Source organism: Solanum lycopersicum, chromosome 4 (assembly GCF_036512215.1).
Source record: "Solanum lycopersicum chromosome 4, SLM_r2.1".
Lineage (NCBI taxonomy): Eukaryota > Viridiplantae > Streptophyta > Magnoliopsida > Solanales > Solanaceae > Solanum > Solanum lycopersicum.
Genome location: NC_090803.1, coordinates 11,098,183 through 11,120,517, shown reverse-complemented (window position 1 = coordinate 11,120,517; position 22,335 = coordinate 11,098,183). Strand labels below are relative to the sequence as shown.

The 22,335-nt window shown below is 35.0% G+C and overlaps 1 long non-coding RNA gene across 1 annotated transcript; it reads left to right on the top strand.

The window, feature by feature from the left end:
• Positions 1-12,532: 12,532 nt before the first annotated feature.
• On the top strand, positions 12,533-14,346 carry LOC138347884 (uncharacterized). The gene is made up of 2 exons (XR_011220449.1): positions 12,533-13,089; positions 14,292-14,346. It is a non-coding gene; the product is annotated as an uncharacterized lncRNA (long non-coding RNA).
• Positions 14,347-22,335: the final 7,989 nt, after the last annotated feature.

Below are 22,335 nucleotides of genomic sequence, written 5' to 3'. Positions count from 1 at the left end.
TCGATTGGAATCAAACCCAAGACCTCACATGTTGAGATGGCTTAAAAAAGAAAAAAAAAGGAATGGGGCTAAAGGTAATCGAACAGCCTTAGCTACTGATCTCGCCTCAAAGAAAAAAAAGAATGGGACTGGGGGGGATCAAACTCGTGATTTGTGGGGAGAAGGAGGAGAAAATTAATTAAATAAACAAATGGGAGGCGTGGGATTCCAACCCACTACCTCTATGTACACGCAAAGGAAATGAAAAATAAGAAAAAGAAAATGTAAGAAGATGGAATAGAACCCACCACCTCTAGGCTGAAGGAAGGAGTGAAAAATATTCGGAAATGAAGTGAGACTGTGGGTGTTTTATCCCACAACCTCACTGCCACTCGCCCAGTTTAAATAAAATAAAGATAGAGAGGCTGTGGAGATTCGAACCCAGAATGTCCCTATCCCACCGAGAAAGCATGAGAGAAATTAAAAAAAATAAATAAATAAGGGGGCTGTGGGGGTTCGAACCCACAACCTCCCTATCCTAGTTAATATTAAAGGAAAAATCAAAGAGGGTGTGGGGGTTTGAACCCATAACCTCTTGATTTAGGCAAGAATGGGCAATAAGAGACTATTAAAAATTAAAAAGGGACTGTGGGGGTTCAAACCTTCAATCCTTCGATACACTAAGAGTAAAATTAAAATAGAAAATTATTACTTCCATGTCAATGTTGAGATTTAATTTAGAGTTCTAATGTTATGAATATTATAAATAATATCAATGAAGAATATAAATGATATAGAAGTGATTCAAGATTTGGGTTCTCTTGACCAAACTTCCGTATTTATGCACAAGTCATACGTGAGTAAAATATCCAAGAGTAATTCCATTTACATAGATCAAAAATCAAGATCTTGGCATATATACAAGATACATAAGTCATGTACTACATAATTTTAGGAAATTAAAAATCACTTAGAGAACTATTAATGAAGCCCAATGTCTTGTATGTATAGACACATAAATCCAACATAAGTTCAAATGTAAGTGAGCCTATGATGTACGTAATGAAATGATGAACCCTAGGAGGGTTAACTAAGAGTGTAAGATACACTAAATGGCTAAGTGCATTGGCATATGATGAGATGAACTATGAAATGATTAAATGAACATTCACGTAATAAGAGGTGAGTAACTATGAAAATCAAAGGTCATAATAAAATAGAATGTGGTAACAACATGATATGAGGCTAATGTATATGATGAGATCAATCTCAAATGAGCTTATTTAAATTTTACCAATATGTACTCACTAATGAATGAAACATTATACTGAGCACTGATAGTCTAGAAATGAATTGTGATACCTTATTTTAGGAAGGGCGAAGGTTCACGTAACTCTTATGTGATAAGGTTGTCTGGCTTTTCGGGTTTGGTTCTCCATACATCTCCTAGTCTTTGAACCTATACTACCAATAGAGGGATCTGGCATGGTTAAATTCCCATACACGCTAGCTTGATATTGAGTCACTTTGTCCGGTTATTTAAACTATTTTTGGTGTGGGGGAGACACTGTATTTTATAATGCTCACATGATCTATGTCGGTTAAAGTTAAAGTGCCCAATGAGTTAATAAGGCCAGCCTCAAATGAACCATATAAAGAAATTAATGATACCGAAGGTGTTAGGATAGGATAATCAAGAGGTTAAATAGACTAAGGTAATGACAGTAGGTTACTCCTGATCATTGCACAGCAATCCCGATGAAAGTCTTACACTACATCTTAGGTATAGCTTTTGTTTACACTAGCCTATGAATGAATAGAAATGAAGTATGTATGAATGAATGAAACAGACTCTGTGTTTGCTAATCAAGACTCCCTATTTGAGGTCCCATGTGTTGAGCCCTCATTTTGGAATGTCTTAATGTCAAGTCCATGATTCAAAAGTCTTATGGAATGTTACTGAATGATATGAAAGAAATTATGTGTCATATGTTAAGTGCTACGATATGTGCTATATGAAGAGGTTATGTGTTGTGTGCAATATGATATTTATAATGATGCATGTTAATCTAATGGCATGAACTTTCTAACTCAATTTGGAATGTTCACTAACTTTCCTAATATCAATTTGGCAAGTGTAGTGACTTGACTTCAAAAAAAGTCATGTCGGTAGGTAAGAGTTGTTCTTTATCATGCATGTACTTTGTGTGTACTTGCATATACCCATACTAAGAACAAGTGTGTACTGACCATATACATCAATACTATTTTAGGTGCAGAAAAAGGTGGGTGATAGAGCAACAGGTTCATTCTTGTAGCTATCCAGGCGTCAGTATTCATACAGAGTTTGGTAGGTCCTGATGCCTTCGTGGATGCTACTGTTTTACATTTTAGCGTAGTTTTAGAGTTGAGCTAGTGAAGCATGTTCCACTAGCGTTTCTTTCCTATTTTGGTTTAGACTTTGTATTGGTGCTATTTCGGCCATCATACAATTAATACTTAATGAACTGTTTGTTTCAGTTGCTTATGTCTTTAATGTTAGATGGTTGATAATCAACGATTATGAAATGTTAAGAATATTTATCAAGTATGCTAAAGATAAATTTTTTACAAATTTTACGCTTAAATTAGTCTAGGTGAGGTATGAATAACGCATGTAGGCTTGTCTACGACCTCTAAAAAGTTAATGACACGGTTCACGGTTGGGGTTTAGATTCTAGTCGTGAAATAGTTAAAATCAGAGCCCTTGATAAAATTTTGAGACAATTGAGTTCACATCAAACACATTGAGTAGTTTCTAAGTCATGGTAGTGAAGTGCACCACTATCCTTGATTAGAGACTGCACGATGCGTTTGATAAATTTCCCTTCTTCTGATCTTATCATGCTTCTCCTAATGTTTGAGTTCTTGGTGTTATGAACCTGTCTAACATCAATCCTTGTTCTTTTCAGAGAATGAACACTTGGAGAACCAAGGGTCCGAGGAGGGGAGGAGCAGCAGCTAGGGGTAATCAGAATTCAACCTAGGCTCCAGCAGAAGGTGTTGTCATATAAGTTAACCCAGGTGGCTTGACTGATGCTTAGGTGAGGGCATCTCTAAACAAGATGGCACAGGTCATCCCAATGGACGCTTAACATATGACTGCCCAAGTCAACCGGCATGATGTTTAGAGAAAGAATCCACTGGTTCGCAGCATGGCTGACACACTACGATATTTCACAAGGATGAATCCTCCTATATTCACACGATCTAAGACAATCGAGGATACTCAAGAGTTTATAGATAAGGTGCATAAGATCATAGTGGCTATGGGGTCCACTAATATTGAGAAGGTTGAGCTGGCTTTCTACCAGCTCAAGGATGTTGAACAAACATGGTGCAAGATGTGTAAAGATAGTCGTGTGTTAGGTGGAGTGCCAACCACATGGGAGCAGTTCAAGACAACATTTCTGGAGAGATTCTTCCTCAGAGATATGAGGGAGGCCAAAGTTGTTTATCAACCTTAAAAAAGGCTCTATGACGGTCGGGGAATATTCCGTGAAGTTTGTTAAGCTATCAAGAAATGTTACTTTCAATAGTATTTAATCGAAAGAATAGGGAGAATACTAAGATTTGTTGAAATCATCCAGGTAAGGATAATGTTGTAGATGATGCTTTGAGCAGGATGTTGACACCCAATTTTGATCGACCTTTGAACTTTTTTAGAAATCCTTTTCGATTAAATACGTATTTTAAATTTTAAAATTTTTTGTCGACTTTGCTTGAAAATTATATATTTTAGTATGTTCTACTTTATAAAATAATCGTAGACATTTTAAAAATATTTTAAAATTATTAATGAATTTCAAATGTTTAAAATTTAAATTAATTTTACACTTTCCTTAAAATTATTTAAATTCTAGCCTATTCTATTCCAAATTTCTTTCAATTCTAGCCATTTGAATTAGTGTTTTGTTACAATCATAGCCTCTCTTTCATTTCAATTATAGCCATTTTAATTGCAATTTTAGCCATTCTATATCTTTGTCAATCTAATTGCAAAACATCATCTTTTAATCTCATCCATCTATTTTATTAATCGAATCCTAACCCTCCATCTCTATCTAATCTACCGGTTGAGATCATCTTTTTTTTAACTCTCTTTTAACTCCAAAAGACCCTAAAACCTAAAATTTTTATTCATTTTCTCTTCCTCCCCCCTTCTACAAGCCGCCACCCCCACTCTTCCTTCCCTCTCCCGTCGAACCTCCTCCCTCTCTCCCTTTTTCCGACCAGCCGCCCTCTCCCTTCTCTCTCTCTCCAGCGACGCCCCCTTCTTCTCCTTCGCCCCATCCCCTCTTCTTCTCTTTTTCTCCTAGCAGCAATGGCTTCTCCAGTAGCAGCGACCGCCGGCGAAACCAGCAGCAGCAGCAGCAGAACTTCGGCAGCTGTCCCTCTTCCCTTCTCCCATCGCTCCTCCCCTCTCCCTTCATCCCTCTTCTCCCTCTTTCTCTCCTCTTCCCCTCTCTTCCCCTCCCTATCTCCTCTTCCCGTTCCTCTTTTTGCACGTAGTACCATCCAGGCGAGGAGAAGCGGCGACAGCCACCACGCAGCAGCAGCGGACAACAGTGACCGGCGAACAGCAGCTTTGTCCAGCGAAACCAGCAGCCTAGCGAGGCATTGCAGCAGCAGGCTCCACCGGCAATGACAACAACTCCGATGAAGTCCTTGGGAAATTCGAGTTGGTCAAAGACGGATCTTCAACAGATCCGTCTAAGTAAGCTTTCTAGTTCAAACTTCTTAGTTTAAATTATGAAATTGTTGGTTTTGAGTTTGTTTGCATAAATATCTAAAAAAAAGTGATGTCTTTGTTTTTGAGTTTGAAGAATTGTTAAGATATCAATGTTTTGTTTCAATATATTTTGCCCCATCCTGAATTGGTGTCTATTTGTTCATGAGCTTAATCATTATCATTTTATTATATGATTAGATCACTTTGTCAAGATTTAATAGTATTCTAAGTACAAGCTCACTAATTACCGTTTGCTTAATACAGTTTATTTGTGCATGATCGCTTTTTTTAATTTTTGAGATAATTAGCATATCTATGTCATAATCTGGTGTTTGAAATACTTGATTTGAGAAAATTACTCATAGCAATTAATTGATTATAAAATAAGTGATGTGGTAACTTTTCATATTTATGGATGTGGTGATCTGCTTGCATTGCTATTTGGTAGTCTCCAAAAAGCATGATTATCTTCTCCCTAAATATAATTGTTTTCACCTATAGTTAATATCAAGTAATTTAGTGTAGTAATGACTTTTAGTTGATTGTCTTTAAAAAATATAATAATAAATTTGAAAATTGGCGTATATTATTTTTATCTATTTGGTAAAAGATTAAATAAATAAGTTGGGTGTATTTTTTGTGATGTGCTTAATTATCTTGCTTACATATTTTGTAAAAATAAGAAAAAATCAGAATATATTTAAGGAAAATATATTGATCTTCCTAATTCTTTTTTGCTTAAGTTTAGTAAGAAAATTTTAATAATCTTATTTAGCTCTTAAAATAAGAATAAGTTTAATTGATTTTCTTATTTTTAAATTTACTAATTTATTCTTATTTGTTTATATTTGGTAATGAAATATATTAACATATTTTCTTATTTGGATATCCTTTAAAATAAGGAAAATCGTATTATGATTGATTCCTTGAAATATTTATTACCCTTATTTGTTTCCCCCTCCTCTACTATATAAAGAGACTACTTTTATTTATTCAAAGACCCATTCACTCTCAATCAAAAAAAAAATTCTCTCATCACTCTCTCTTCTCTCACTGCTCTCTTGCTACATTAACAACACATTAATATTCCGATAAATATTCAAGTGTTCTTCGCTATTTTGTTACTTTGTTCGAATAAAAGGTGAATCAATTTGTTGTGCTTAACCGTTATTTGATTACTTTGACAGGTTTCAAACTTGAAGTTCAAGTTGAAGATTAATTGAAGAAAGATTTATTTGTTTATTTGAATGTATGTATGTATATATATATATATATATATATATATATATATATATATATATATATTATTTTTTTGCCTATTTTATTTATTCGAATGTTGTAACAATTGTAACTCTAAAAGATCATATATATATAAAATTATTTGGGGGGTCATCTAGGGGAGGGGGATTTATATGCTTACTTGTTCATTATAATTTTTTTAGAAATCATGCCTAGGTTTGTCTTTAACCACCTAGATTTGATAATTGTAGGTGTTATAATCTAATCAATTTTCAATTTGCTTGACGCTTTTGTTAATAAGTCTTAAAAAAAATAATAAGAACTAGATTCCATTAATTTTTTAAATGTTAAAATCAAATCCTAATAATCTAGTAGGTTGTTAGATGTTAAATAAATATAATAAATTCTCATTTGTCTTATTACGTAGAAACTATGCCTAAGTATTTAATTGTTCATATCATTTACAAAATCATGCATATATGTGTTACTCCTTCTTTTAAACACCTAGAAATTCATGTCTATAGGCTTGAAATAACTTTTAACATATCCGTAAAAATAAAATTTATTAGTGCATATTTGTGTCCTTCCCCATAAAATGGTCAATATTAATTCTATTTGTCATCCTCATTCATGATGCAATATGTTTTTTTAATAATACTAATTTAGAATCATTTCATGCATTTAACTTCGCTTTAAAAATATTTCATATCAAAACCTTGTAACATAATTTTCTTAAAAAGTCATTATTCAATCTTCTTTTAAAACTTTGGATTGATTTTGACATTATTTGTTTTGAAAATAAATCATAAGCACTATCTCCTAACCTATCGTTAGTGGGAAAATCAAAGGAACTATGAGGTCTAGTTTCAATTTTTAAACCCGATGCTTCCCCGGAAGTACCACATACCCACTAATTTCATAAGGAATTATGTGCATTTATATGTAAATATTTATGTGCCTACATGTAAACTAGATCTTCTAAATAATTTTTTTTTCAAAAATATAAACTATTGTTTTTTTTAAGACCGACCTCAAATGAAAATTGTTTCTATGGTGGAGGAGTGCGATCAACAATATCGTGGCATCGTCCCTATAAAGAAACAAACATTTTTTTAAAAATAAAAATTACATATTCAAACTTGCTCAATTTTCAAAACTTTAATTTTGCACATATTAATTTTGTCTATAACATAGCCCCGTATGTTAAATAAATAAAAAAAATAAACTTGATTGTTTATTATTGCTGTCATCTAGCCTCGCGTGTTTAAGCTAATAAAATAGCCTTAATTTTTTTATATTTGTTATCACTTAGCAAGCATATTAATGAATAATAATGATGTGACCTTGATTGCTACTTGTAACCCCCACATAGATTGGACGAGATACGGCCGGGACCCACACTTGTGGACCTCGAGGGATGCCTAACACCTTCCCCTCGAGGTAATTTGAACCCTTACCCTAATTCTCTGGCCCGTTGACTTTAGTTAGACTTAGTTAGGTTAGATAGGTGCCCTAACGCGCCTTAATTCGTTAGGTGGCGACTCCAAACTCAAAATCCCAAAAGAGTTGTTAGGTCGTGCACAAAACCCGTTTTCTGCGAAAATGGGGTGCGACAGAAATGGCGACTCCACTGGGGAGGTTAGGTTCTTACCATTACGTGTTAATTGCTTATTTATGTGGGGTTTACTTTATATAGTTACTTCATTATTTTCTAGGTGTTTATCATATTTAGTTATCCTTTTATTGCCTTATTAATTGTATTCTTTTCATGTTACACCCATTTTTCCTCTTCTTATTTGTTTATTACCATGTTTCATATTCTCTTGTTTCCCTTATTTGTTTACTACATTTAATTCCATATTCTCATTCCTTATTTGTGTGATTTTTTTTACACCTTTATATGTTTAAATTTCTTTTATTTATTTATGCTTATTTATTTACAGTTTTATAAAATGCTAATATGTACCACTTTCCAATTTAAATGCTAAGTGTTTATTGCTTTGATAACTGACATTCCGCTCATATTTCCCCCAATTGGGACCCTCTTCCTTTTTTTATTTTGTTCTCGTGATGTTGTGCCTTTGCACCTCTCACAACTACTCCAATTCTATTCAAGTACCCATTATAGAGAGTCGGCATATGCGTGGACGTAATGGATAGTTTTACTACCGCGAAACCACGAGCCTCTCGCATAGATTCCCTTTAAAGACCGCGTCAAGACAACTCTTAGAAGACCTTGTTAGGTCATACATGTTGCATAAACCCTAGGTGGTTTGACCCTTGGCGTCAATCCATATAATTAGTAGCCACTCTATTGTCTAAAGGGCCCCAACACCCTTTAGACAAATTGCATATTTATGTGTCAATTTGATCATCATATTTTAAATCAAGTCATTATGTCCAAATGGAGTTATAATCTTTCTTCGACTCTAAACTTCAAATTGGCAAAGTAACTTGAATTAATTATGTGACCTTATTCTATTAACTGTTATTATTGTCCCACTTTTAGTTTATTGTGTCATTTATTTGATATTATAATTCTGGCTCACCACATAATAACTCGGTTTTGTGTTTGAATTACTTCTTTGACTAAAGGTTGTCTAGTATTTGGATAATTGGCTCGACTAAGATTCCGCAATATGACAAATATGTTCAACCTTTGAAAAAATCACTCATCTTCTCGTCCAACACAAAGTACCTTTTGGACCATCTCTCCTCATCCTGTTCCTACTCACACCCTCTCTCAACAAAGCTCTCCAATACGTCTCAACTTTGATGCTTCAGGATATGAGGGAAGAGATGACAAAATAGAGAAATCTAAGCTAGATGCACTGCAGCGAAAAATGCATGACTTGGAGAAAAGGGTGAATAGAGGACTACATTCAATACCTACTCATGACCTAAGATATAAAAATCTATGTCTACATCCAGGAGTTGAATTGCCGTCAGGATTTAAAATTCCAAAATTCAACATGTTTGACGGATGTGGGGATCCGATAGCACATCTCAAAGATTTTTGCAGCAGGCTAGTTGGCTTAGAAAACAATGAACCTCTCCTAATGAGGTTATTTATTCAAAGCTTATCAGGAATAGTCTTCACTTGGTACGTCAAACAAGACTTTGACAAATGGCTCGCATGGGAAGACATGGCTCGAGACTTTGTGGAACAATACAAGTTTAATACAAAGGTTGACCCTACAATGTTAAATTTGATCAAATTGAAGAAATTAAGTCATGAATCTTTTGACGAATATGTCATACGATGGAGAATGAAAGCCTCCAAGATACGTCACTTACCACATGAAGAGGAGTTGGTCCAAACTCTCATCAGATCACTTGAGGGTATATACTACAAAACCCTGTTCTTTGCTGGTATTCAATGTTTCGACAGTCTAATTCGAATTGGAAAAGAGTTAGATTATGGCATTCAGTCTGGAAGAATTGTTGATACACAAATTCCTTTTCAAGTCCTGAAAGACTCATTAGATGAAAGGAACGAAGATGCATCAATATATATACCTCCGAAACAAGGAAATCAGAATATTGAGCAAATTCATGCTATTATTGATCCTTCCAACTCTCGGATATCTCAACATAAGGTGAGGAAACCTCGCGTCTTCACTCCCTTAAGGGAAACTTTGACTGTCATTTTCCAGAGATTATGGGCTAAAGGACTTCTAGGACCAATAAATGGATGGATTCCCAAGCACTCTACTTCAAATCTTGATCTATCAAAAAATTGTGCCTATCATTCAAACATTCAAGGGCATGACACCGAAGAATGTGCAGCATTGAGAAATAAGATTCAGAATATGATTGAAAAAGGAAAAATTATAGTGCAACAAGGACGACAAAACAACGATTGCAATCCTTCTATGGCGAATACATTCATCGTTCAAGGAGACCCTACAAAGATGTACGTTAGGCACTTGACAAGGAAGCGTAACTCACATCACAGAAATTGATATTGACAAGACACTTATGAACAAAGTTGGTTTTATTGTTCTCAGGCCTTATGCCCAAAGCCTTCCTCATTCCTTTCATTTTTCCATGTAATTCTGAACTACGTTTTACCTGATTTCCTTTTTGGATACGTTGGCAACCCTTGATGGGTCCGGTCTCTATCAAATAAATTTTCTTTCTTTCCCATGGTCATTCAAAACACTTCGTTACAAATTAAAATCCAGGATAATTGACAATCCATGAACATAATTGACACTTGAATTCGAAGTCGAGCCTTATTGTCCAAATACAAAACAATCACTTTCTTTGGAACTTACAATTTTTTCTTTGAGTGAAGCAGGATCAAAATTCCTTACTAATAAACTGGGGCATAATTTTTTGGAAACCTCAAAATTTTTCATAAAGATGTTTGAAAAAAAGCGAGTATATATCTTATACTCTAAACTGGGGCAGAAATTTTTGAGGAATCCTCAAAAATTTCATCACAATGGAATGCAAGTCTAAAGACAAAACAAGTACAGGTATGACCATCTCTCGCCTTTTGAATTTACGATTTTTCTCTGGGTGCAGGAATAACTTATATGAGCAAATTGTCATATTTAGGAGCTACAATGTAAGTCATACTACCCTCAGATTATTTTTAAGAGGCTATTATAACCTTTCTTCTATGACTGACTGAATATATATTTAAGCTCGCCCACCTTATTCTAATATGATACTTAGGCTCTTCCGCCTTACAAAAGGGCGTTTAGGCTCGTCTGCCTTACAATACGACATTTAGGCTCGTCTACCTTACAATACGATATTTAGGCTCGTCCGCCTTACAATATGACGTTTAGGCTCGTCTGCCTTATAATACGATATTTAGGCTCATCCTCCTTACAATACGACATTTAGGCTCGTCCACCTTACAATATGACATTCAGGTTCTTCCGCCTTACAATAGGATGTTTAGGCTCTTCCGCCTTACAATAGGATATTTAGGCTCGTCTGCCTTACAATACGATATTAAGGCTCGTCTGCCTTACAATACGATATTTAGGCTCGTCTGCCTTACAATATGACATTCAGGTTCTTCCACCTGACAATACGATGTTTAGGCTCTTCATTTTGGCTCGTCTTCCTTACAATACAACATTTAGGCTCGTCTGCCTTACAATACTACATTTAGGCTCTTCCGCCTTACAATAGGATATTCAGGTTCTTCTGCCTTACAATAGGATGTTTAGACTCATCTGCCTTACAATACGACGTTTAGGCTCTTCCGCCTTACAACAGAATATTTAAGCTTTTCCGTCTTAAAATATGATGTTTAGGCTCATCCCCCTTAAAATGATGTTTAGACTCTCCTTACAACCAGACATTTTGCTTATATTATTATATGTTTATACTATCAAATATTTTGGAGTTTGACGTTATTCTTAAGAGATGGATTTCAATCCTTCAAGAAGTTAAAGACTATCAAGGCTTGCACAACGTCTCAAATAGATACGTTCCTTATCACCTCTTGTCATCTATCTAGAACTCATATTTTATTATTATTGGTCATACTTTATATATTTATAAGCTAATATTTTATCTAGAATTTGCAGATATGTTCGATCGCCCTTGATCACAATTATCATGTTGTCCTCTATCACAACAACGACTCTATCAATCCTTTGCTACTCATACTCTGAACCGTGCTCAAATGTTGACATGCCGCTTCTCTATCACGTTCTTCTAGCCTCTATCTCTCTTTCCTCGTTACTCTAATCTTATCCATTCAAGCCCATATCGTGCCTTTCAAATACCTTAGCGCTCTTTCAACTTTTAAGAGTTTCATTTGCTCTTGAATCTAGAACTACACACGACCTGATTCTCGTATAACCAGAGATATGTAGCCGACTTAAAACAAAAGTCTCGGTCGTAGCCTTTTTCAACTCTATATCGTTTCAATTGATCCAACTGACATCTCTCGTCGGTCGGACAAAATCAGCTACTAAGTCAACGTTGGTTGCCTGACAATTCATTCTTCATTCTCAATCAACCAAGGGGCAGCTGTTGACACCCAATTTTGACCGACCTTTGAACTTTTTTAGAAATCCTATTCCATTAAATATGTATTTTCAATTTTAAAATTTTTAGTCGACTTTACTTGAAAATTATATATTTTAGTATGTTCTACTTTATAAAATTATCGTAGACATTTTTAAAAATATTTTAAAATTATTAATGAATTTCAAATGTTTAAAATTTAAATAATTTTTACACTTTCCTTAAAATTACTTAAATTCTAGCCTATTCTATTCCAAATTTCTTTCAATTTTAGCCATTTGAATTAGAGATTTATTACAATCATAGCCTCTCTTTCATTTCAATTATAGCCATTTTAATTGCAATTTTATCCATTCTATATCTTTGTCAATCTAATTGCAAAACATCATCTTTTAATCTCATCCATCTATTTTATTAATCGAATCCTAACCCTCCATCTCTATCTAATCTAACGGTTGAGATCATCTTTTTTTTAACTCTCTTTTAACACCAAAAGACCCTAAAACCTAAAATTTTAATTCATTTTCTCTTCCTCCCCCCTTCTCCAAGCCGCCACCCCCACTCTTCCTTCCCTCTCCCGTCGAACCTCCTCCCTCTCTCCCTTTTTCCGACCAGCCACCCTCTCCCTTCTCTCTCTCTCCAGCAATGCCCCCTTCTTCTCCCTCACCCCATCCCCTCTTCTTCTCTTTTTCTCCTAGCAGCAATGGCTTCTCCAGTAGCAGCGACCGCCGGCTAAACCAGGAGGAGCAGCAGCAGAACTGCGGCAGCTGTCCCTCTCCCCTTCTCCCATCGCTCCTCCCCTCTCCCTTCGTCCCTCTTCTCCCTCTTTCTATCCTCTTCCCCTCTCTTCCCCTCCCGTCTCTCCTCTTCCCGTTGCTCTCCTCTTTGCATGTAGCAGCAGCCAGGCGAGGAGAAGCGGCGACAGCCACCACGCAGCAGCAGCGGACAGCAGTGACTGGCGAACAACAACTTTGTCCAGCGAAACCAGTAGCCTAGCGAGGCATTGCAGCAGCAGGCTCCACCGACAACGACAACAACTCCGATGAAGTCCTGGAGAAATTCGAGTTGGTCAAAGACGGATCTTCAACAGATCCATCTAAGTAAGCTTTCTAGTTCAAACTTCTTAGTTTAAATTATGAAATTGTTGGTTTTGAGTTTGTTTGCATAAATATCTAAAAAAAAAGTGATGTCTTTGTTTTTGAGTTTGTAGAATATTTAAGACATCAATGTTTTGTTTGAATATATTTTGCCCCATCCTGAATTGGTGTCTATTTGTTCATGAGCTTAATCATTATCATTTTATTATTTGATTAGATCAATTTGTCAAGATTTAATAGTATTCTAAGTACAAGCTCACTAATTACCGTTTGCTTAATACAGTTTATTTGTGCATGATCGCTTTTTTTAATTTTTGACATAATTAGCATATCTATGTCATAATCTGGTGTTTGAAATGCTTGATTTGAGAAAATTACTCATAGCAATTAATTGATTATAAAATAAGTGATGTGGTAACTTTTCATATTTATGGATGTGGTGATCTGTTTGCATTGCTATTTGGTAGTCTCCAAAAAGCATGATTATCTTCTCCCTAAATATAATTGTTTTCACCTATTGTTAATATCAAGTAATTTAGTGTAGTAATGACTTTTAGTTGATTGTCTTTAGAAAATATAATAATAAATTTTAAAATTGGCGTATATTATTTTGATTTCTTTGGTAAAAGATTAAATAAATAAGTTGGGTGTATTTCTTGAGATGTGCTTAATTATCTTCTTTACATATTTGGTAAAAATAAGAAAAAATCAGAATATATTTAAGGAAAATATATTGCTCTTCCTAATTCATTCTTGCTTAAGTTTAGTAAATGTTTTTTAATAATCTGATTTGGCTCTTTACACAAGAATAAGTTTAATTGATTTTCTTATTTTTAAATTTACTAATTTATTCTTATTTGTTTATATTTGGCAATGAAATATATTAACATATTTTCTGATTTGGATATCCTTTAAAATAAGGAAAATCGTATTATGATTGATTCGTTGAAATATTTATTACCCTTATTTGTTTCCTCCTCCTCTACTATACAAAGAAACTCCTTTTATTCATTCACAGACCCATTCACTCTCAATAAAAAAAAAATTCTCTCATCACTCTCTCTTCTCTCACTGCTCTCTTGCTACTTTAACAACACATTAATATTCCGATAAATATTCAAGTGTTCTTCGCTATTTTGCTACTTTGTTTGAGTAAAAGGTGAACCAATTTTTTTTGCTTAACCGTTATTTGATTACTTTGACAGGTTTCAAACTTGAAGTTCAAGTTGAAGATTAATTGAAGAAAGATTTATTTGTTTATTTGAATGTATATATATATTTATTTTTTTGCCTATTTTATTTATTCGAATGTTGTAACAATTGTATCTTTAAAAGATCATATATATATAAAATTATTTGGGGGGTCGTCTAGGGGAGGGGGATTTATATGTTTACTTGTTCATTATAATTTTTTTAGAAATCATGCCTAGGTTTGTCTTTAACCACCTACATTTGATATTTGTAGGTGTTATAATCTAATCAATTTTCAATTTGCTTGACGCTTTTGTTAATAAGTCTTAAAAAAAATAATAAGAACTAGATTCCATTAATTTTTTAAATGTTAAAATCAAATCCTAATAATCTAGTAGGTTGTTAGATGTTAAAAATATATTATAAATTCTCATTTGTCTTATCACGTAGAAACTATGCCTAAGTATTAAATTGTTCATATCATTTACAAAATCATGCATATATGTGTTACTCCTTCTTTTAAACACCTAGAAATTCATGTCTATAGGCTTTAAATAACTTTTAACATATCCGTAAAAATAAAATTTATTCTGCATATTTGTGTCCTTCCCCATAAAATGGTCAATATTAATTCTATTTGTCTTCCTTATTCATGATGCAATATGTTTTTTTTAATAATACTAATTTAGAATCATTTCATGCATTTAACTTTGCTTTAAAAATATTTCATATCAAAACCTTGTAACATAATTTTCCTAAAAAGTCATTATTCAATCTTCTTTTAAAACATTGGGTTGATTTTGACATTGTTTGTTTTGAAAATAAATCATAAGCACTATCTCGTAACCTATTGTTAGTGGGAAAGTCCAAGGAACTACGAGGTGTATTTTCAATTTTTAAACCCGACGCGTCCCCGTAAGTACCACCTACCCACTAATTTCAAAATGAATTAATGGCATTTATATGTAACTATTTATGTTCCTACATGTAAACTAGATCTTTTAAATCTTTTTTTTTTCAAAAATATAAACTATTGTTTTTTTTAAGATCGACCTCAAATCAAAATTGTTTCTATGGTGGAGGAGTGCGATCAACAATATCGTGGCATCGTCCCCATAAAGAAACAAACATTTTTTTAAAAATAAAAATTACATATTCAAACTTACTCAATTTTCAAAACTTTACTTTTGCACATATTAATTTTGTCTATAACATAGCCTCGTATGTTAAATAAATAAAAAAAATAAACTTGATTGTTTATTATTGCTGTCATCTAGCCTCGCATGTTTAAATTAATAAAATAGCCTTAATTGTTTTATATTTGTTATCACTTAGCAAGCATATTAATGAATAATAATGAAGTAACCTTGATTGCTACTTGTAACCCCCACATAGATTGCATGAGATACGGCCGGGACCCACACTTGTTGACCTCGAGGGTTGCCTAACACCTTCCCCTCGAGGTAATTTGAACCCTTATCCTAATTCTCTGGCTCGTTGACCTTAGATAGACTTAGTTAGGTTAGATAGGTGCCCTAACGCGCCTTAATTCGTTAGGTGGCGACTCCAAACTCAAAATCCCAAAAGAGTTGTTAGGTCATGCACAAAACCCGTTTTCTACGAAAATGGGGCGCGACACAGGATGAGCATGGTAAGTATAGCCCACGTTAAGGATGAGAAGAAGGATCCGGTGAAAGAGGTAAACAGACAGTCCCGACTGGGTATGCGATAGGTTGACTCTACTAGTGAGGGTGTTTCAGTTCATCCTAATTCAGAATCATCCTTTGTAGTTGAAGTCAAGAAGGGTCAGCATCTTAATCCTGTATGGAGCTTAACAACACAGTGCCGTTAAAAATGAATTGAATCTTTCGCTTTAGGCGGTGAGGGCATATGTAGATACCGGGACAGACTGTGTATACCATATGTGGATGATTTGAGGACCCGGGTTGTGGCAGAGGCCCATGGTTCCAGATATTCCATTAATCCAGGTTCCACCATATTATATCATGATTTTAAGCAGATTTATTGCTGGAATGGCATGAAGAAGGACATTGAAGAGTATGTGTCTAAGTATCCTAATTGTCAGCAGGTTAAGGTAGAGCATCCTAATCCTGGTGGTCTAACTAAGATTATTGAGGTTCCGACTTAGAAGTAAGAGGCCATTAATATGGACTTCGTAGTTGGTCTTCTGAGGACTAGGAGGCAGCATGACTCCATATGGGTTATGGTGGACATATTGACTAAGTCTAATCCCTTTATCCCTGTGAAGTCTACTTACAAAGCCGAGGATTATGTGAGACTATATATTGATGAGATTGTCTGTTTGCATCGGATTCCTTTGTCTATCATTTCTGATAGAGGAGCTCAATTTACTACACATTTGTTGAGATCTTTCAAGAAAATCTTGGGCACGCAGGTAAAACTTAGCACTGCCTTTCATCCTAAGACAGATAGGCACACAGAGTGCACCATTTAAACATTGGAGGACAGATTGAGAGGGTGTGTGATTGACTTCAGAGGTAATTAGGATCACCATCTTCCGTTGATAGATTTCTCGTATAATAATAGCTATCAATCCAGCATTGGGATGACACCTTTTGAGGCATTGTATGGTAGGAGGTGTAGATCTCTAGTTTGGTGGTTCAAGGTTGGAGTGTCATCCATTTTAGGTCCATAGATCATTTATGAGGCCTTAGTGAAAGTTAGAGTGATTAACGACACATTTTCTACTGCTTACAGCCGACATAAATCATATGCAAACAACAGAAAGCAACCCTTAGAATTGAATGTTGACGACCAGGTTTACTTGAAGATATCGCCTGTGAAAAGGGTGATGAGATTTAGTAGAAAAGAGAAGCTGAGTCTGAGGTATGTGGGTCCATATGAGATCCTACAGCGTGTGGGTGAGGTTGCCTATGAGTTAGCATTGCTTGCGAGCTAGCTTCTGTTTATCCAGTATTTCATGTCTTTATCTTGAAGAAGTGCCTAGGTTATCCAACATTAATCCTACCTATTGAAGGTTTGGGGGTTGGTGATGACTTGTCCTATGAGGAGGTACCTGTTGATATTTTAGATACATAGGTCAAGCGGCTGAGGAACACAGAGATTGCAACAGTAAAGGTATTGTGGAGGTATCATCTTGTTGAGGGTGCTCCGTGGGAGGCTGAGGCCGACATGAGAACCCGCTATCCTCATTTTTTCAGCACTTGAGGTTATTCTTTCTACTCTTAAGCTTATGTTTCCTTATCTCTTTGTATTTTTTTTTGCTATTAGATGACTGTGCATAGCGATTATGTTGTGATCTGATTTGCATTACGATGTGTAGTAGTAGTGTCATTTGGGGACGAATATTCCTAAGGGGGGAATAATGTAACAACCCTAAAAAATCGAATAGATAAATACTTAACGTGATTTAATCAATATTCTAAAAATCTAAAATTTTAAGGGCATAATGGTCCTTTCACGTATTAATTAAAATAAATCAGATTTTGTATAATTTGATTAAAACCTATATTGACGAAGTGTTCAATTTAGTGTCCTAATACTAATAAATCTCTCCCTCACGTTTCTCAACTCTCTTCCACGTCTTTCAACAATCATTTTCTAGCGCTCTGAATAACAAGAAATCTCAAGAACAATTTAATTACAATTGTTCATCACACTTGAAAAACACAGGAAAAAGTTTTAAGAAAAGCGAGGTAATAAAAAACGTCAAGGCAAAGGGAGGTTGTTCGTCGAGTGTTGGGTACGTTGAGGAGAATTGGGCGTGGTTTGGAGGGTGTTCTGGTCCGCAACTTCACACTTGAACAACATCAGAAGGTATGAGTTTTTCTCCTGGAATTCTTTCTCCAAGAGTATTTATATTAATAGTGAACATGTTTATGTGAGAGAAATTACGAAAATGATATTCAAAGTGTGATCAAAATGTTGGTGTGTGTGTGCGTGCACGTGCGCAGTGGCTTTGGCCACAATCTTGGGGTTGTATAAATCATGTATTTCTTGGGTATTTTATGCGTGCAATATGTGTACAATGTGATGTTCATTACCTTGAGATATAGTGTATTGAAATAACCATCTCTTATCACACTAAACATATGAACAATGTGACTAAAAATTAATTGAATAATGACAAGAATTTTCAAGATTTGGGTACTCATAATAAGGTTGAAATTTGCGTTCTAAAAGGGAAAATTAAATAAGTGAGGTCAATGCGAATCGAACCCAAGACCTCACATGTTGAGATGTCTTGAACAGGAAAAAAAAGGAATGTTGCAAAAGAAAATTGAACCCCCTTAGCTACTGATCTTGCCTCAAAGAAAAAAAAAAGAATGGGACTAGGGGGGATCGAACTCGTGATCTCAAGGGAGAAGGAGGAGAAATTAAGCAAATAAATGGGAGGCGTGTGATTCAAACTCACTACCTCTAGGTACACGCGAAGGAAAAGAAAACACGAGAGGAGGAATCAAACCCACAACCTCATGGCTGAAGGAAGGAGCGAAATAAATTAGGAAATGAAGTGAGACTGTGGGGGTTCGATCCCACAACCTCACTACCACTCGCCCAGTTTAAATAAAATAAAGATAGAGAGGTTGTGGGGGTTCGAACCTACAACCTCCCTATCCCAGCGATAAAGTATAAGCAAATTTTTAAAAAAAATAAGGGGGTTGTGGGGGTTCGAACCCACAACCTCCGTATCCCAAAAAAAAATTAAAGGAAAAAAATCACAGAGGTTGAGGGGTTTTGAACCCACAACCTCTAGATTTAGGAATGAATGGGCAATAAGAGACTATTAAAAATTTAAAAGGAATTGCGGGGGTTCGAACACCCAACACTTTGATTAACTAAGAGTAAAATTAAAATAGAGAATTTATTCTTCCATGTAAATGTTGAGATTTAATTTAGAGTTCTTATGTTATGAACATTAGAAATAAAATCAATGTAATATATAAATGATATCCAAGTGATTCAAGATTTCGGTTCCTTCTCCCAAACATTCGTATTGATGCACAAGTTATACGTGAGTAAAATATCCAAGAGTAATGCCATCTACTTAGATAAAAAATAAAGATCCTTGCATATATACAAGATACATAAGTATTGTACTACATAAACTTGGGAAATTAAAAATCACTTAACGAACTATAAATGAAGCCCATGGTTTGTATGTATAGACACATAAGTCGAACATACGTTCAAAAGTAAGTGAACCTATGATGTACGTAATGAAATGATGAACCTTAGGAGGGTTAAGTATGACTGTAAGATACACTAAATGGCCATGTGCATTTAAATATGATGAGATGAACTATGAAAAGAATAAATGAATATTCACGTAATAAGAGGTGAGTAACTATGAAAAGCACAGGTGCTAATAATGAAGAATGTGGTGACAAGATAATATGAAGCTAATGTAAATGATGAGAGCAATTCTAAAAGATCCTAAGTAAATGTTACCAATACGTACTCACCAATGAGAGTGTAAGATTATTAAGAGACCAGTCTCTAAGAACACTCTAATGAAAGTATTGAGTTAAACACACTTAATGCTAATGATAAGATGAGAAATCATCTAAAAGAGATATGTTGTCCTCATACTACAAGTTAGATTCCGTGATGTATGAGCTTAAACGTAATGGAACTTTATACTGAGCACCGATAGTCTAGCTATAAGCGGTGATGCCTTCTTTCAGGAATTGCAAAAAATCACGTAACTCTCGTGAGATGAGACTGTCCATCTTTCCTGGTATGGGTCTCCATAGATCTCCTAGTCTTTGAACCTATACTACAAATATAGGTATCTAGCGGGGTTAAATTCCCATATATGCTAGCATGTTCTTGAGTCCGTTTGGATGGTTATTCCACCTCTTTTCAGTGTGGGGGAGACATTAGATTTTATGATGCTCACATGATCTATGTCGTTAAAGTTAAAGTTCCCAATGAATGAATGAGGTCAGCCTCAAATGAAGCATATAAAGAAATTAGTAATACCAAAGGTGTTAGGATAGGATAATCAAGAGGTCATCTAGACTCAGGATATGCCATTAGGTTATTCCTGATCATTGAACCACAAACTCGATGAAAGTATGAAACTACATCTTAGGTATAGCTGGTGTTCACACAGGCCTATTAATGAAATAAAATGAAATATGTATGAATAAATGAAGCAGACTCTGTGTTTGCGAATGAAGACTCCGTAGTTAAGGTCCCATGCGTTGAGCCCTCATTTTTGTAAGTCTTAATGTCAAGTCAATGATTCCAAGGTCTCATGGAATATATATGTCATATATTTTGTGTTATAATATGTGCTATATGAAGATGTTATGTGTTGTGTAAAATACGATATTTATGATGATGCATATTACTCTCATGGAATGATCTTCCTAACTCAATTTGAAAAGTATACTAAGTTTCCTAATCTCAATTTTGTATGTCTACTGACTTGACTTCCAAAAAAAAAATGTCGCTAGGAAAGAAATGTTCTTTCTCATGCATGTACTTTGTGTGTGCTTACATATACCCATACTTAGTACAAGTGTGTACTAACCCCATACATCTATACTATTTTAGGTGGAGGCACATGTGGGCGCTAAGGCTACATGTTCATTGTTGCAGCTATCTGGACGTCAACATTCATCCGGAGTTTGGTTGGTCCTCATGCCTTTGAGGATGCTACTGTTTTACATCCTATCATAGTTTTAAAGTTGAGCTAGTGGAGCATGTTTCACTAGCGTTTCTTTCCTATTTTGGTTTAGAATTTGTATTGGTGCATTTTGGCCATACTTAATGAACTATTTTTTCAGTTGCTTATCTCTTTAATGTTAAATGGTTTATTATAAATGATTATGAAATGTTAAGAATATTTATCAAGTATGTTAAAGATCAAAAAGTTTCAAATTTTCCACTAAAATCAATCTAGGTGAGGTATAAATAACGCATGTAGGCTTGTCTGCGACGTCTGAGAGGCTAAGGATGTTGATCTCGTCTGGCGTCTATGTTGTGGTCATGACACCTAAGTTCATACAGGGTGGCCTCTCCTGTGCTGTAAAGTCTTACGAACCTCAGGGATTTATCCTTGACTGACATCGAGCCCTGCTTAAGGTTTATGAATTCCTCAACCCTACCCTCCTTCATTTATATAGGAAAGAACCTCCCTAGAAAATCCATTTTGAAAAGATCCCAAATAATAGGACCCCCTCCTAAGGCACTGCTATCCTCCCACACCTTATACGAGGATTTAGCTACATCCTTTAGCTAGATGGATGCCAACTCAGACTTCTCCACATCAATCAAACCAAATAACCTGAGCTTGTAAAGTTCTAGATTGGGACATCTGTACAAAAGTTGTCCTTACTTCTCCATCTGTCAACCCAGCTGGGTTAACAGGAATCTTTATTCCAACATCTTGAAGCGGGGAAGGAACCTAAATTACTCCAGCAGCTTTTTCTCCAATATCTCCACCTTCTTTTCTTACTGTATTCGTCTTTTGGAAACTTCAAAAATTTATATTAGTGACGCTCTTAACACCATGAAATCAAAAATTAGAGAAGGCACAATAATATTAGAAGAAGGGAAATTTTCCTATGCATCATGCAGTCTCTAATCCATGATAGTTGTGCACTTAACTACCATGACTTAGAAACTACTCAATGTGGTTGATGTGAACTTATTATCAACGAAATTTAACCTAGTGATCTGATACCAATAATGTCACGACTGGAATCTAGACCACAGACGAGACCGGCATCGTTGACCTCTCATAGGTCACAGACAAGCCTACATACGTCATTTTTTTATCTAGGTTAATTTTAGAAGAAAAATTTAACTATTAGTCTTCTTACTTCATACTAAACATTTTAAACTTAACATCATAAGAGTTCAAAATCAACCATCTATTACAGTGATAATCAAATGAATGAAATAGTTCAAAATAAACTTAAACGTATTTTTGCCAAAACAGCACCAATACCAAGTATTATACGAAAGTTGAAAGAAACACTAATGGAACATGCTCCACTAGCTAAAGCCTACATCTATGCTAGATAATAATGTTAGACATCC